An 11,352-nucleotide genomic window follows, 5' to 3' on the forward strand; every position below is an offset into this window, starting at 1 on the left:
AGGAGCCCATTGCCCGTACTCCTATGAGGTTCTTTCCCCCTTTGGACAAGAATCAGTGGGCATGGAGGGCTCGCATGGAGGCCTTACAAGGGCGGGAGGTGCAAGAAGATAGTCCTACTATGGTGCACTTGACCACGTACCTGCTTGCTCTGGATGAGCAGTATGACCGGCAAGCCTTGGAATTGAGGATCTACCTCTAGTGCGCCAAGGAAGCCGATATCTTCACCCGGATGCTCTAGGTGCAACTTGCCAAAGCGCATGCCAGTGCTGTAGCTGCTGAGAGCCGAGAGACTGTCATGTTGGAAGCTCTAAAGGAGGCTGAAGATCGGCATGTCCATCAGCTATGGGAGGCCTATCTTGTCACCAGGGCCAAGTGGAGGACGCTGGCTACTAAAAGGCAGGATGCCCCGATCTTGGAAGGGATCCCTGTCCACCAGCCAGAAAGAAGGAGAACCGATGTTGTAGTGCCACCAGCACCTCCACCCTCAGAAGTGTCAGAAGTAGAACCCTTGGTTCCTCTCACTCAGCCATTGCCAGGAGAAGACACAGATCTATAGCCAGGGCAGTAGAAGAATCCACCAAACCTAAGAATGAAGATGCGTGGCCTAGAGTAGATTAGTTGCCTTGGGATGCTGTACTCGTAGGAGTAGTGTTTTTCATCGTTGTTCTCCGGTATTGTACTCTTGCCGTTGTTGTCGTCCGTAGTTATTGAGATCATCCACCATAGGGAAGGTGAATGATGTATCGTGGATGGGAGCTAGAATGCCTATATGATGTACCTATATAAGACCATTGGAATATGCATTTTATTTATTTCACGGTGTTTATTGCGTTCATCTACCTTAAGTTTAATTAGGCGTGTTTAAGAGTTTTCATGGGCGATATTAAGCGGGTTACAAGAAAAGTTGCTATTTGGATGCCAGCAGATCAGCCGTGATTGAAGAACATAGGACACTGTATCGACTAATTATGGATGTTCTAGCAGAACACTTGACTCTCTTTAAATCAAATCCACTGTTGGATTTGAATTCCTTGTCCCTTGTGAAGGGAACACCCTTGTTGTTTGAATCTTCCCTTGCAATACTCCTCTGAATCTATGGTCTATGACCCCACCGCCTTCATGGCGTGTAAGTTGGTAATAGTTGCCTGGTTAATAGCTTATGGTGCCGTGACAAAACCGAGGGCTCCCTGTGAAACAGCTGCCACATGGTGACACTACTCGGCACATGCTAGTATCGAGGTTGTTGACCAAGTATCTTTACCAAGTTACACCACTGTACCACTTTGCTACAAAATATTCTCCTTGGAAATATTCAGGTGTTCAAACGGAAAATCCACAACAGGTCGATGAATTAGTGTTCTCTCAAGGTAAACAAGAGGAGGTGGTTTTGGATGAAGAACGTATGATATGGTCTTAGTCTACATGAAAGACGGATGTGGTCGAGTAGTAAGGAAAGTTAGCCTCAGGTAGTCGGGAGTGATTGTAAAAGTCTGAGTGGATGTCATGTCCCATGCCCTGTGTTTAGTTGACCGCGCTAAGCATGCTGGGTCATTTCACTGCGTGCCCTACGAACGCTGTCTGTATCGGGCCCTTTAGCTCTCCGTTCTCGCGTGTCCACCGCATCATGCCACACTCGCCGTCTCTATGCACTGTGTGTTTCTCCTTTTCTCAGCATCCGGTCGGCTCTCGACTCTCACGCCTCATCCCACGTAGCGGACCCCCTCTTCCCTCTCCTTTCTTTCTCCTTTTGGGGACATGATCGCCCGCATGTCTCCCTCGTCGAGCACACCCTCTTAACTCCTCTCCTTTATTTCCCATCCGCTCGCTTGTGCAGGGAGCGCACCATGGCCATGTTTATCCCCACAGCATGAACCGTCTGTGTATCCCATCCACGCCGCATCCGCTTTCGGTGTGTTGCGCCCCACCTCTGTTCACCTCTATAAGATACCCTTGGTCCTTGCTCTTCTTCCTCATCCCCATTCTCCTCGCTTTCGGAGTAGAGCTACGAAATCCAGTCACCATTGTGGAGCTAGGTCCATCAGTCTGAGGTGATGGTGTAGTCTGAGAAGAAGAAAGGATCTGGTTTGTCGAAGAAGTTCAAGTTCCCTTGGGTAGTTTGGCCTTAGGGTTCACGATATTTGACTTCTCAGTCGACTATTTCTAGATCTGTTGGACCTACACCATGTTTTGGATACTTATTATCTTGTTTCTCCATTGCCCTCGGCTATCTCGACTTTTGGATTAAGTATCAGCTGTACTAGGTTGCTCTTACCTATGTATCTCTAGATCCCTATATGGTTTAGCATTCAAAGTCATGTAATCATTCGTGTAATCCCTGATCTATGTAATGTAATCGCGTTTCCTCTCTTTTGGTTCTTGCTTCGAATCTCGGGATGAGATTCTTTTTAAGGGGGAGTTGGTTGTAACACCCCTAGTGTTACGAGCTTGTTTAGCACCGCGACTTAATCCTAAGAAAAATTTCCGAAACGAGTTTCTTGGATTTTTGATTTAAAACATACTTGGCACAATGAGGGAATCGTGGGTGACTTAGTTTTGTGGACTCGAATCAACTCTAAGTTAAATTGCTCGATACGCAAAGATATTGAGGAATGTCGAGCGACAATTCTAGCCAATAGACAGTGAATGGTTTGTTCTATTGGATTAAGCATGAAAAAACAACATTTATAAATAAAATAAAAATCCATTAATAAATAGAACGATATATATATATATATATATATTTATAGCCTTGGTCTAGTGACGTGTTTAAGTATGGACTCGTTTAGTCCGTATGATAAGTTGATAATGTACCCGCGACAGCTGGCCGTCTGGCCGCTTCATGAATTTACGTGGTCAGTGTGAAACACGTTACAGACGTGAGATAGCGTAGCAGCTTAGCAGTCTTCATTTACTTTTCTTGGCGTGGCTTTAGCGTACTTGCCTTGCTTGGCAATTATGCACCGTCTCGTCTCCCGCCATGGCTCTGCATCCCGATGCGTCGGTTTGCCAATGCTCCTATCTTCTCTCCCACGCTTGTGTCGTGTCTGAATTTTATGAGAGCACGTGGTTCTGCCCCAGCCCATGCCGTGTCCTCTCACCTTCCTGAGCTTGCCGCTACTGGCCGCGTTGTGCCATCCCATCCTATTTCCTTTGGCGTGCTTGAAATTGGTGGCGAGCCTACACGAGTCTCCTTGCTTGCCTCTGTTTGCTGTCTACCTCTGCTTGTGCTACCGTGCCAGCACGCCAGGTCTGCAACAGTCATCACCTAGCCCTATATGTTCTAGTGCCAGCCACCATGGTGAGGATGCCTAGGTGGCCATGCCGTGCCAGTGCCTATGCTGTGTCATCCCTTCTGCAGTCGCGTCGCACCAATGATGAGGCCAGGCCATGCCAGACCTGTCCCTCTTTCCCTCCCTTTTCCCCTGCCTTTCGGCCGACGTCGCCCAGCCACAACGCGCGTGAGCACCGAGCCCTGTTGCTAACCATGTGCGAGTATGCCCGCGTTCCTTGGGTCCACGATGGGCCTATGGCTCCCAGGCGCCGTCCCTCTCATGCGCCTGCTCAGCCACTGCCTCTGCCGCTGTCGATGAAATATGGTCGGCAGTCTACCTAGGGGTATGCCCAAGGTAGTAGATTGTCGGCAGACAGATGCGCAAGCCACAAACAAGACGGTGACGTAAGACAGACACGAGGTTTTATCCAGGTTCGGCCGCCAAGAAGGTGTAATACCTACGTCCTGCGTCTGATTGTATTGATGTATGTCAATGAGAGATGTTTTTAGAGGGGTCTCCTGCCCGCCTTATATAGTCCGGGGGCAGGGTTACAAATCTATAAACTAATCCTATCCAGTTACAATTGTCATAGGTAGCCGGATAAGGATTCCTATTCTAACCGACCAGGGTCTTGTTTGATCGCCAAATCTGTCTTGACTCCTTGCGTGGGACTCCGAACAGGTTAGCCGGGCCGCGCGTCATCTTTTGGTGGACCGGACCCTCTGATCCAGGCCGGCCCAAGCCTAGCCGTAAGGGTATAGGGGTTAATACCCCCACAGCTAGTCCCTGAGCACCATGTATTATGCTGCGACACGCCGTTTGATCTCCTTCGACTAATGCAATCCATCTTCATGTCATTTGCAACTGATTGAAACATTGACCAATCAAATGCGCCAGCATTCTAATCAGTACAGAGAGCAGTGGACCACGATTATAGCCGAAGATTCCGGTTGTCCGAAGAATGCATGGTGCTCTTAAAGAAAAAAGAAAAAGATTTCTTTCTTGATCAAGTGTGCTCACTTGTATTTCTGAAAAGAAATGTAAGTGGCCCTTGTACAGTAGTTGTTATGGCCAACAGTCAGAGCGTAGGGGTCGATTAAATAAACACATTTACAACAAGGTGAAGTGTGCCCACTTAGTCCTTGAGCCTAGTAGTAGGTGACGTAGGCACATGGTGCCAGGGTCTAAAAAGAATTCCCATTCAAGTTGAAAATCCAATCATAATACAAGCGATACAAGATGCACTGGTAGGTGCATCGTACCGATGTAGTCCCTGAGCTTGCTGGAAGGCAAAGTATAAGCCTTGTAGCAAGGTTGAAATAAATGTCTCTCAACTGTATGTGAGTACAAATCACATGTAGCCGAAGAGAGCGGTCTCTGAGCAGTGGTCGGGACAGTTCCCGAGCATGATAGTAATCCTGACAATCAGTCAAAGCGTAGGGATCGATTAAATAAACATATTCACCGCAAAGTGAAGTGTGCCCACTTAGTCCCCGAGCCTGGTAGTAGGTGACACAGGCATGTGGTGCCAGGGTCTAAAAAGACTTTCTACTGAAGTTAAGAATCCAATCGTCGTATAATCAATACGAGATGCACCGGCAGGTGCATCGTACCGATGTAGCCCCCGAGCATGCTGGAAGACAAAGTATAAGCCTTGTAGCAAGGTCTAAATAAATGTCTCTCAACTGTATGTGAGTACAAATCACATGTACCCGAGGAGAGCAATCGCCGAGCATTCTTCGGAACAGTCCCCGAGCACGGTAGTGGTCGGAGCAGTCCCCGAGCATAACAGTGGTCGGAGCAGTCTCCGAGCACGACAGTGGTCGGAACAGTCCTCGAGCAGGTAGTGGTCTGGACCATCCCTGAGCACGAGACATGCAGCGAAGAAATGAATACCGCTTGTACTATTATTTGGTGTATTTATTTATCTTCTTACTCTGTCAAGTCCAATCTGACACGTCTGGTCAAAAAGCAGACGGGTATAGCACGTCATACTGCCTTCTTGTCCTTTCAAGCAAACAGTCGCTTGGCACCTGTGTAACACCCTCGGTGTTACGCCTTAATCAAAATATTAAACCATGTCATGAGCATCATGTTTATGTATTATTGCATGTGGTAAATAAGAAATTAAATTTTATTGCACTAATTCTCAAATTGAGCTCTAATTTATTCCTTGTCCAAGTTGTCCTTCCAGCACGTCATCTCTCTCCACGTGAGAGCTCCTTAGCCACAAAGTCAAATGATAAATTATTGTCATTCACTAATTATTAGCATACCACTTGGCAAGATTTATATCTCCATCAATCTCGCGACGCGCCTCTGTCATCTCTCGTTGTTCTAATTATCCTGCCTTTACTTCGCTTGCTAATCGCCTTGCAAAATTATCAGCGCACGTCGCGCTGTCGCTGCCATAGTGTGTCGCACACGCTACGTATTTATATCACTCACAAGCTCAGCCCGCTGAGCACTCCGCTCGCTCACTGCTCAGCTGTTTCGCAAATGGAGGACATGTACTTTTTTCCACACGTCGACACTGTAGCAGCATAGGAACACTGTTCATAGTAGAAAACACGGTTCCTGATATTTCGATCCTTTCTACACGCAGCACTGTAGCAGTGACGGAACACTGTTCACCCGCGGAGCACTGTTCACCCGTAGACAACACGGTTCCTGCTGTTTCGATCAAATCGCTGTAGCACGAAGAATCACTAAGAATCGCTGTTTTGGTACAGGAGTGTAAGCACATGCACCAGTTTCCTAGTTAAATGATCATAGATGACATATGAGTCCTGATATTGTGATCGGATCCACATCATACCTGTGAATGGTTGAAATCATTGGATCGAGTAAAGCCGTTCATGTTCTGAAAAGATCAGGATAGTTCTACTAGTCATAAAAAGTCAAGTCTTCGGTTAGTCAAGGAGACAAGGACTAGGACACTAGACTCTCTTTTCCACTGCAGGAGAAAGATAATCACTGACTTGAAGGAACCTGCACAGCACGGCATTGCAGCAAAGGCTCTGTCCTGGCTTGGAGACATGGCTCATCTACTCAGCTTCACTCTCGTGGCCCATTCCCTAGTCTTGACCCAAAGACTTAGACTATACTCGTACACTATAGCTGAGCCGTGTCACACGTTTGTCAGAAGCCTGAAGGCACTGGCTCTGCTTTGACTTGTTAGGTGACGAAACACTGTTCACATTTCCACACGCATCCATTGTTAGCACGGTAGCGGTACGAGCATGACTGACCGTGACCACGTGCAATGAGCCAGCTTCTCCCTCCCCGCGTCTTTTGCCTTTATAAGGACATGCCGAGCCATCGAGCTATTTCGCTCCACTAATCATTCACTTCTCTCAAATCAAGTAACCAGCATCTCACATCCGATTCACCGCTTCGTGTTCTACCTTTTCCAAGAACACGCAAAGGTGCGAATAGATCAGTTGGTTAATCAAGCTAATTGGCCTCCTCCAATAATATCGTTTTCTTCATCTCTAGAGCTCATTTGAATTTATTTATTGATTGTGAAATAAATTTTGTTAGATTCCTAAATTCATGATCTATCTGTTAGTGTAATTAGTTCGTATAGTTCAGTGATACCTTTAGGGTTACTTTATTATTTTGAAATGCTTATTATGGTTATTTAGAGAATGAATTTTTTATGATGCATGGTAGCTAGTGCACCTTGTTTTATTATATATATAGTAAATTGATATTAACAATAAGGATGCCTTTAGTTGCTAAGATAATACATGAAATGTTTCATACTTGTTTAGTGGGAATAATAGGTAACTTTGCGTATTAGTCATTAGAGTTAGCTTAGTAGCTTGGTAGATGTATTCTTATTTTAAGAGTTGCGGTTGCCTATATATTAATTATTGCATCATCATCACTGCATGCATATAGAGGACGAGCCACTGGAGATCGTGACATTCGGCGAGCAGGAGTACGACAAAGTCATCGAAGAGTACGAAGAGATCCTCGTGTAGGAGGACGTTCCGGAGCCACTCGTCACTGACTTTGCTGACACCGCGCCTGCCCAAGGCAAGCCCTGGTGCATAACCCCTATTTTTAAATGATCTGAATATATTTATATGATATGCATTTACGTTACAGGCATTTTATGGAAGCTACATGCATAAATATATCCACCATGAGTCCTACTAGTATAGGTCGAGTAGCTGCTATGCTCAGGATGTCGGTAGCGTGAGTAACCTGTCGTTACTCGCAAATAGGTGTTTAAACTGTGATATCATGATGAAATAATGGAAAGGAAAATGGTGACCGGACAGGGATGTGGATTTGGTACTGGTGGGTGTGAGGGGTTGTGTCCTGCGGCCAACAGGGCATAGCCCGGTTACACTTTTTCCCTGCCTGTGTCGATTAAGGACCGGTCGTTGCATATGACTCTAGGCAAGTCACAGATTATTGTCCCGAGCACATACTTGGGTATGGGCGCAGGGAAGGCTTGCTGCTCTCTTGTCGCGGATCCGGCTCTTTCCGGACCGACTGATGGGAAGAGGAGGTGGTGGAGGTCCTTGCACCGCACTGAGTCCGGGACTCAGGATGTGGGGGCTTGGAGTCCAAGTTTGGACGGGGACCTGGACACCCGGGACAGGAGAGTGGTGGGTTAGTCCTGCTTGTGCCTAGGGTACAAGCGGGGCGTGTGTCTTCGGGGCACCCAGCTGGGCACATTGATTCGCGAATCGCCGGGTTATCCGGTACGGCTTGTCTGCGGTTTAGCACCGTAGTAAGAACTGAAAGTTGAAAGGAGAAGAAATGGAACTGATTGCTCAACTCTTGCTTGAAAGTAGAACAGGCTTATATAGATTGACTAGATGAAAACTTAATACGGCTGATGATAATAATGTATCAATAAGGACTCACTATTAGTATTGCTTTTTGCTAAAAGAGAACCAGCAAACCATAAAGCCTAGCATATTCCTTGGAGTCGAGAAAGTATTCCCACTGTCGGATAAGTCTTGCGAGTACATTGTGTACTCAGGGTTTATTTACCCCTGTTGCAGGTGACGCTTGAGGAGTTCCTTGTGTGGAGGATCCATCTGGTGGGCTCAGATGGAATCCTCGTTATCTTATCGCTAGATGTTATCTTTTAATATTCCACTGTTTATCATTCCGCACTCTATATTTGGTATTGTAATAATGTACTTTTCAAGAAACTCTAATGTATGAGATAGACTTGTGTTGTAACTCGTTTTCATTATTGGATCCTTGGAAAAAATGTGGATCTTTCAGGTTCTCCCTTGGGGTGTGCTCGACGGACACCACTCGCTGTAGTTACTTTCGAGGTGCTTAGTGTCTGATGGAAGACAAGCGCCTTCGTAAGTACGCTATTTCAGGTGGTTCTACCACAACCTATAAGGAGGTGCGTCAGTGTGGGCCCTCTCACACTAGCAACGAAGAGGCGCGTACACTGGTAACGAAGGGGAGCATATATTGGCATAGATCTCAAGGTTGTGAAAACAACCATCTGTGGTGCGTGCGCACATCTCCCAAGAATCTTGGGCAGACGAAACGGCGGAACTTTTGGTTATTTATAATATAGAACTGGTAAGTTACTTTTTACCGATCCCCATTACCATTCGCCGCCGCAGCCTTCTTCTTCCTCTTGCCAAACCCTATACCTCCGAGATCATCACCAATCACCCCTCCACCGTATCCACCTCCTTAGCAAGGGCGGATTCATGGCGAAGAGTGACGCCTAGAAGAAAGCCGGAGTCATGGCGAAGGAGTGGTGGAAGTCAAGAAGCAACGAGCAGACCATCGAAGACCTCATCATCATGGGAGTACTCCACAACAAGGCACTCATAGGATGGCGCGCACCGGAAGGAGAAGGGTACCCCGATCCACAACCAGGTGAGATTGTGGTTTTCGAAGATTTCTTCAAGCGGGGTTTTGGGGTTCCAGTGCACCCTTTCCTTCAGGGGCTCTGTTTGTATTACGAGATTGGGATTTGCAATCTGCATCCCAACTCGATTCTTCTTGTCTCCACCTTCATTCATCTTTGCGAAGCATATGGTGGCTTCTAGCCCCATTTTGACTTCTTTCGCCATCTTTTCTGTCTGCGGAAGAAAGGAAGCGGCGGCTCGAAGATAGCCGGAGGTGTGTACCTCAATCTGCGTGATGGGATGAAGGCCCAGTACTTACACTGCCCTTGGAACACATCGCTGGACGACTAGTACAAGAAGTGGTTCTACATCCGCGAAGAGCCAAACACGATCACACTGTGTGACACGGGGTTCATTTCGGAGAAGAAGAACAGCTGGTCGGAGAAGCCCGAGCACTTGGAACAGATCTCAGAACTTCTTGGGATGATCCCATGGAAGAACTGGACGGTCCGAGTGTGGTCGGGAACTTCATCAGCCGAAGGATCCAGCCCTACCAGAGGAGGGTACATCCCGGCTATGAGTACCAAGGTAGCGCAGACCCAACGAGGACCAGGCAAGAGGCGCTTAACAAGATAGAAGTCAAAGCTAGGATTGGAGAGCTATTCAACTTAGCTGATCCAAATTATGTCAGGTTGAGTGACATCGAGCATGCTTTCAAGCTGGCCCGACCTCCCCCAAAGGTAAATTATGCTGCCTTGTACCCGTAGTGTTATGTTGTAACAGAAACTTAGTGTGTTATCGCCTTTATGTTTCCCAGATTAATGGTCGTGGCAGAGCAGCAGTGTTCGTGTCTCCACCCCCTAGTGTGGATTGGCCACAAGTTGCTGGCCCAACCACCCAGACCAGCGCCAGGATCGAAGACGTCGACTAGGCCGTACTCGGAGTTGGGGAGGAGGCAACGGCCAGAGCTGCTGGTAAGTGGACGGTGGCCAGCAAGCGTCGTCAGGCCATCTTTACATTGTCAGATGATGAAACAGAGGATGCAGACATCTTTCGACTCGTCCCTTGAAAGAGGAGGAGACAACTGGAGTCGATGGAGCAGGGTGGCTCCTCCGTGCTAGTGGGACTCGTATCGCCGACCACTGCAATGCAGAGGACAAGCGGCAAAGGGGTCGAGCATCAAGCCCCAGCGCCGGTACTGGTCTTTGAAAGAGACCCGGTGGCACCTGCAGAGCACGTGGAGCAAGCACGGCCGAAGAGACGCGTCTTCGCCACATCATTCCATGCTTCCAAGCTGTAAGTATTTGTAACCTTGATGTAAGCTTATAATTTATATTGAATAATGTTGTCTTCTAAACTTATCTCTGATATATTAGGTCGGTGTCCACCAAAAATCCTGACCAACTAGCCGGGTGCGGCATGGCTCCGCCAGCAATCCCAGAGAAAACTGCCCAGCAGCCAGCTATGGAGGAACCTATAGTAGAAAGTCCGCCAGAGCCTCAGCAGACGAGCGGCCAGACAACAGTCCCTGAGCAGGTGGTCGAGGGGAGAGCCGAGCCAAGTACAGGTGCTCCGAGCACTAACCTTGCTAAGGGGGACACGTCAGCGCCAAGGGTAATAGACCAAACCGAGGAGCAGCAACCGGAGGTGGCACAGAGCACGTTTACCGATGCTACGGCCCGTGGGAAAGCCATAGTAATCGTAGAGGCTACAAACTCCGGACCAGCGCCGCTACCTGAACAAGAGGCCGAAGAGGACAAAGTAGAGGAGGTCCTGGGCCATCCCTAGGACAAACGACAACATGTATATGTGTCACGCTGGCGGAACGACCGATGGGTTGTTCATGAAGAAATCCCAGAGGTCGAAGAGACCATGAAAGTTGAACGAGCGGCAAAACGTCTGGTGACGGAAGTCCAGGTATGTTTTGCATGACCACTTGATCCTGCTATCCAGTCAAACTTGTCTGACTTAGCTTTTGTACATGCAGGACTTAATGAAGACCACAAGGTACCAAAAGAAGTGCTTCAACCAGATTGAGGGGATCACAGCAAGCAATAAAGAACTGGCGGCGAAGGTGGAACGCTTGCACCACCAACTTGAAGCCACCAACCAGGAGAGGACGGAGCAAGAGGCATAGAACCAGAACCTAGTCGTCTAGCTCAGTAACAAAGAGTAGGAAAAAACAAGTAAGTTGTCACTTTATCACAACAAGTGCATGACACGTGTTGTT

The sequence above is a fragment of the Miscanthus floridulus genome, chromosome 6 (genome assembly GCF_019320115.1).
Source record: "Miscanthus floridulus cultivar M001 chromosome 6, ASM1932011v1, whole genome shotgun sequence".
NCBI lineage: Eukaryota > Viridiplantae > Streptophyta > Magnoliopsida > Poales > Poaceae > Miscanthus > Miscanthus floridulus.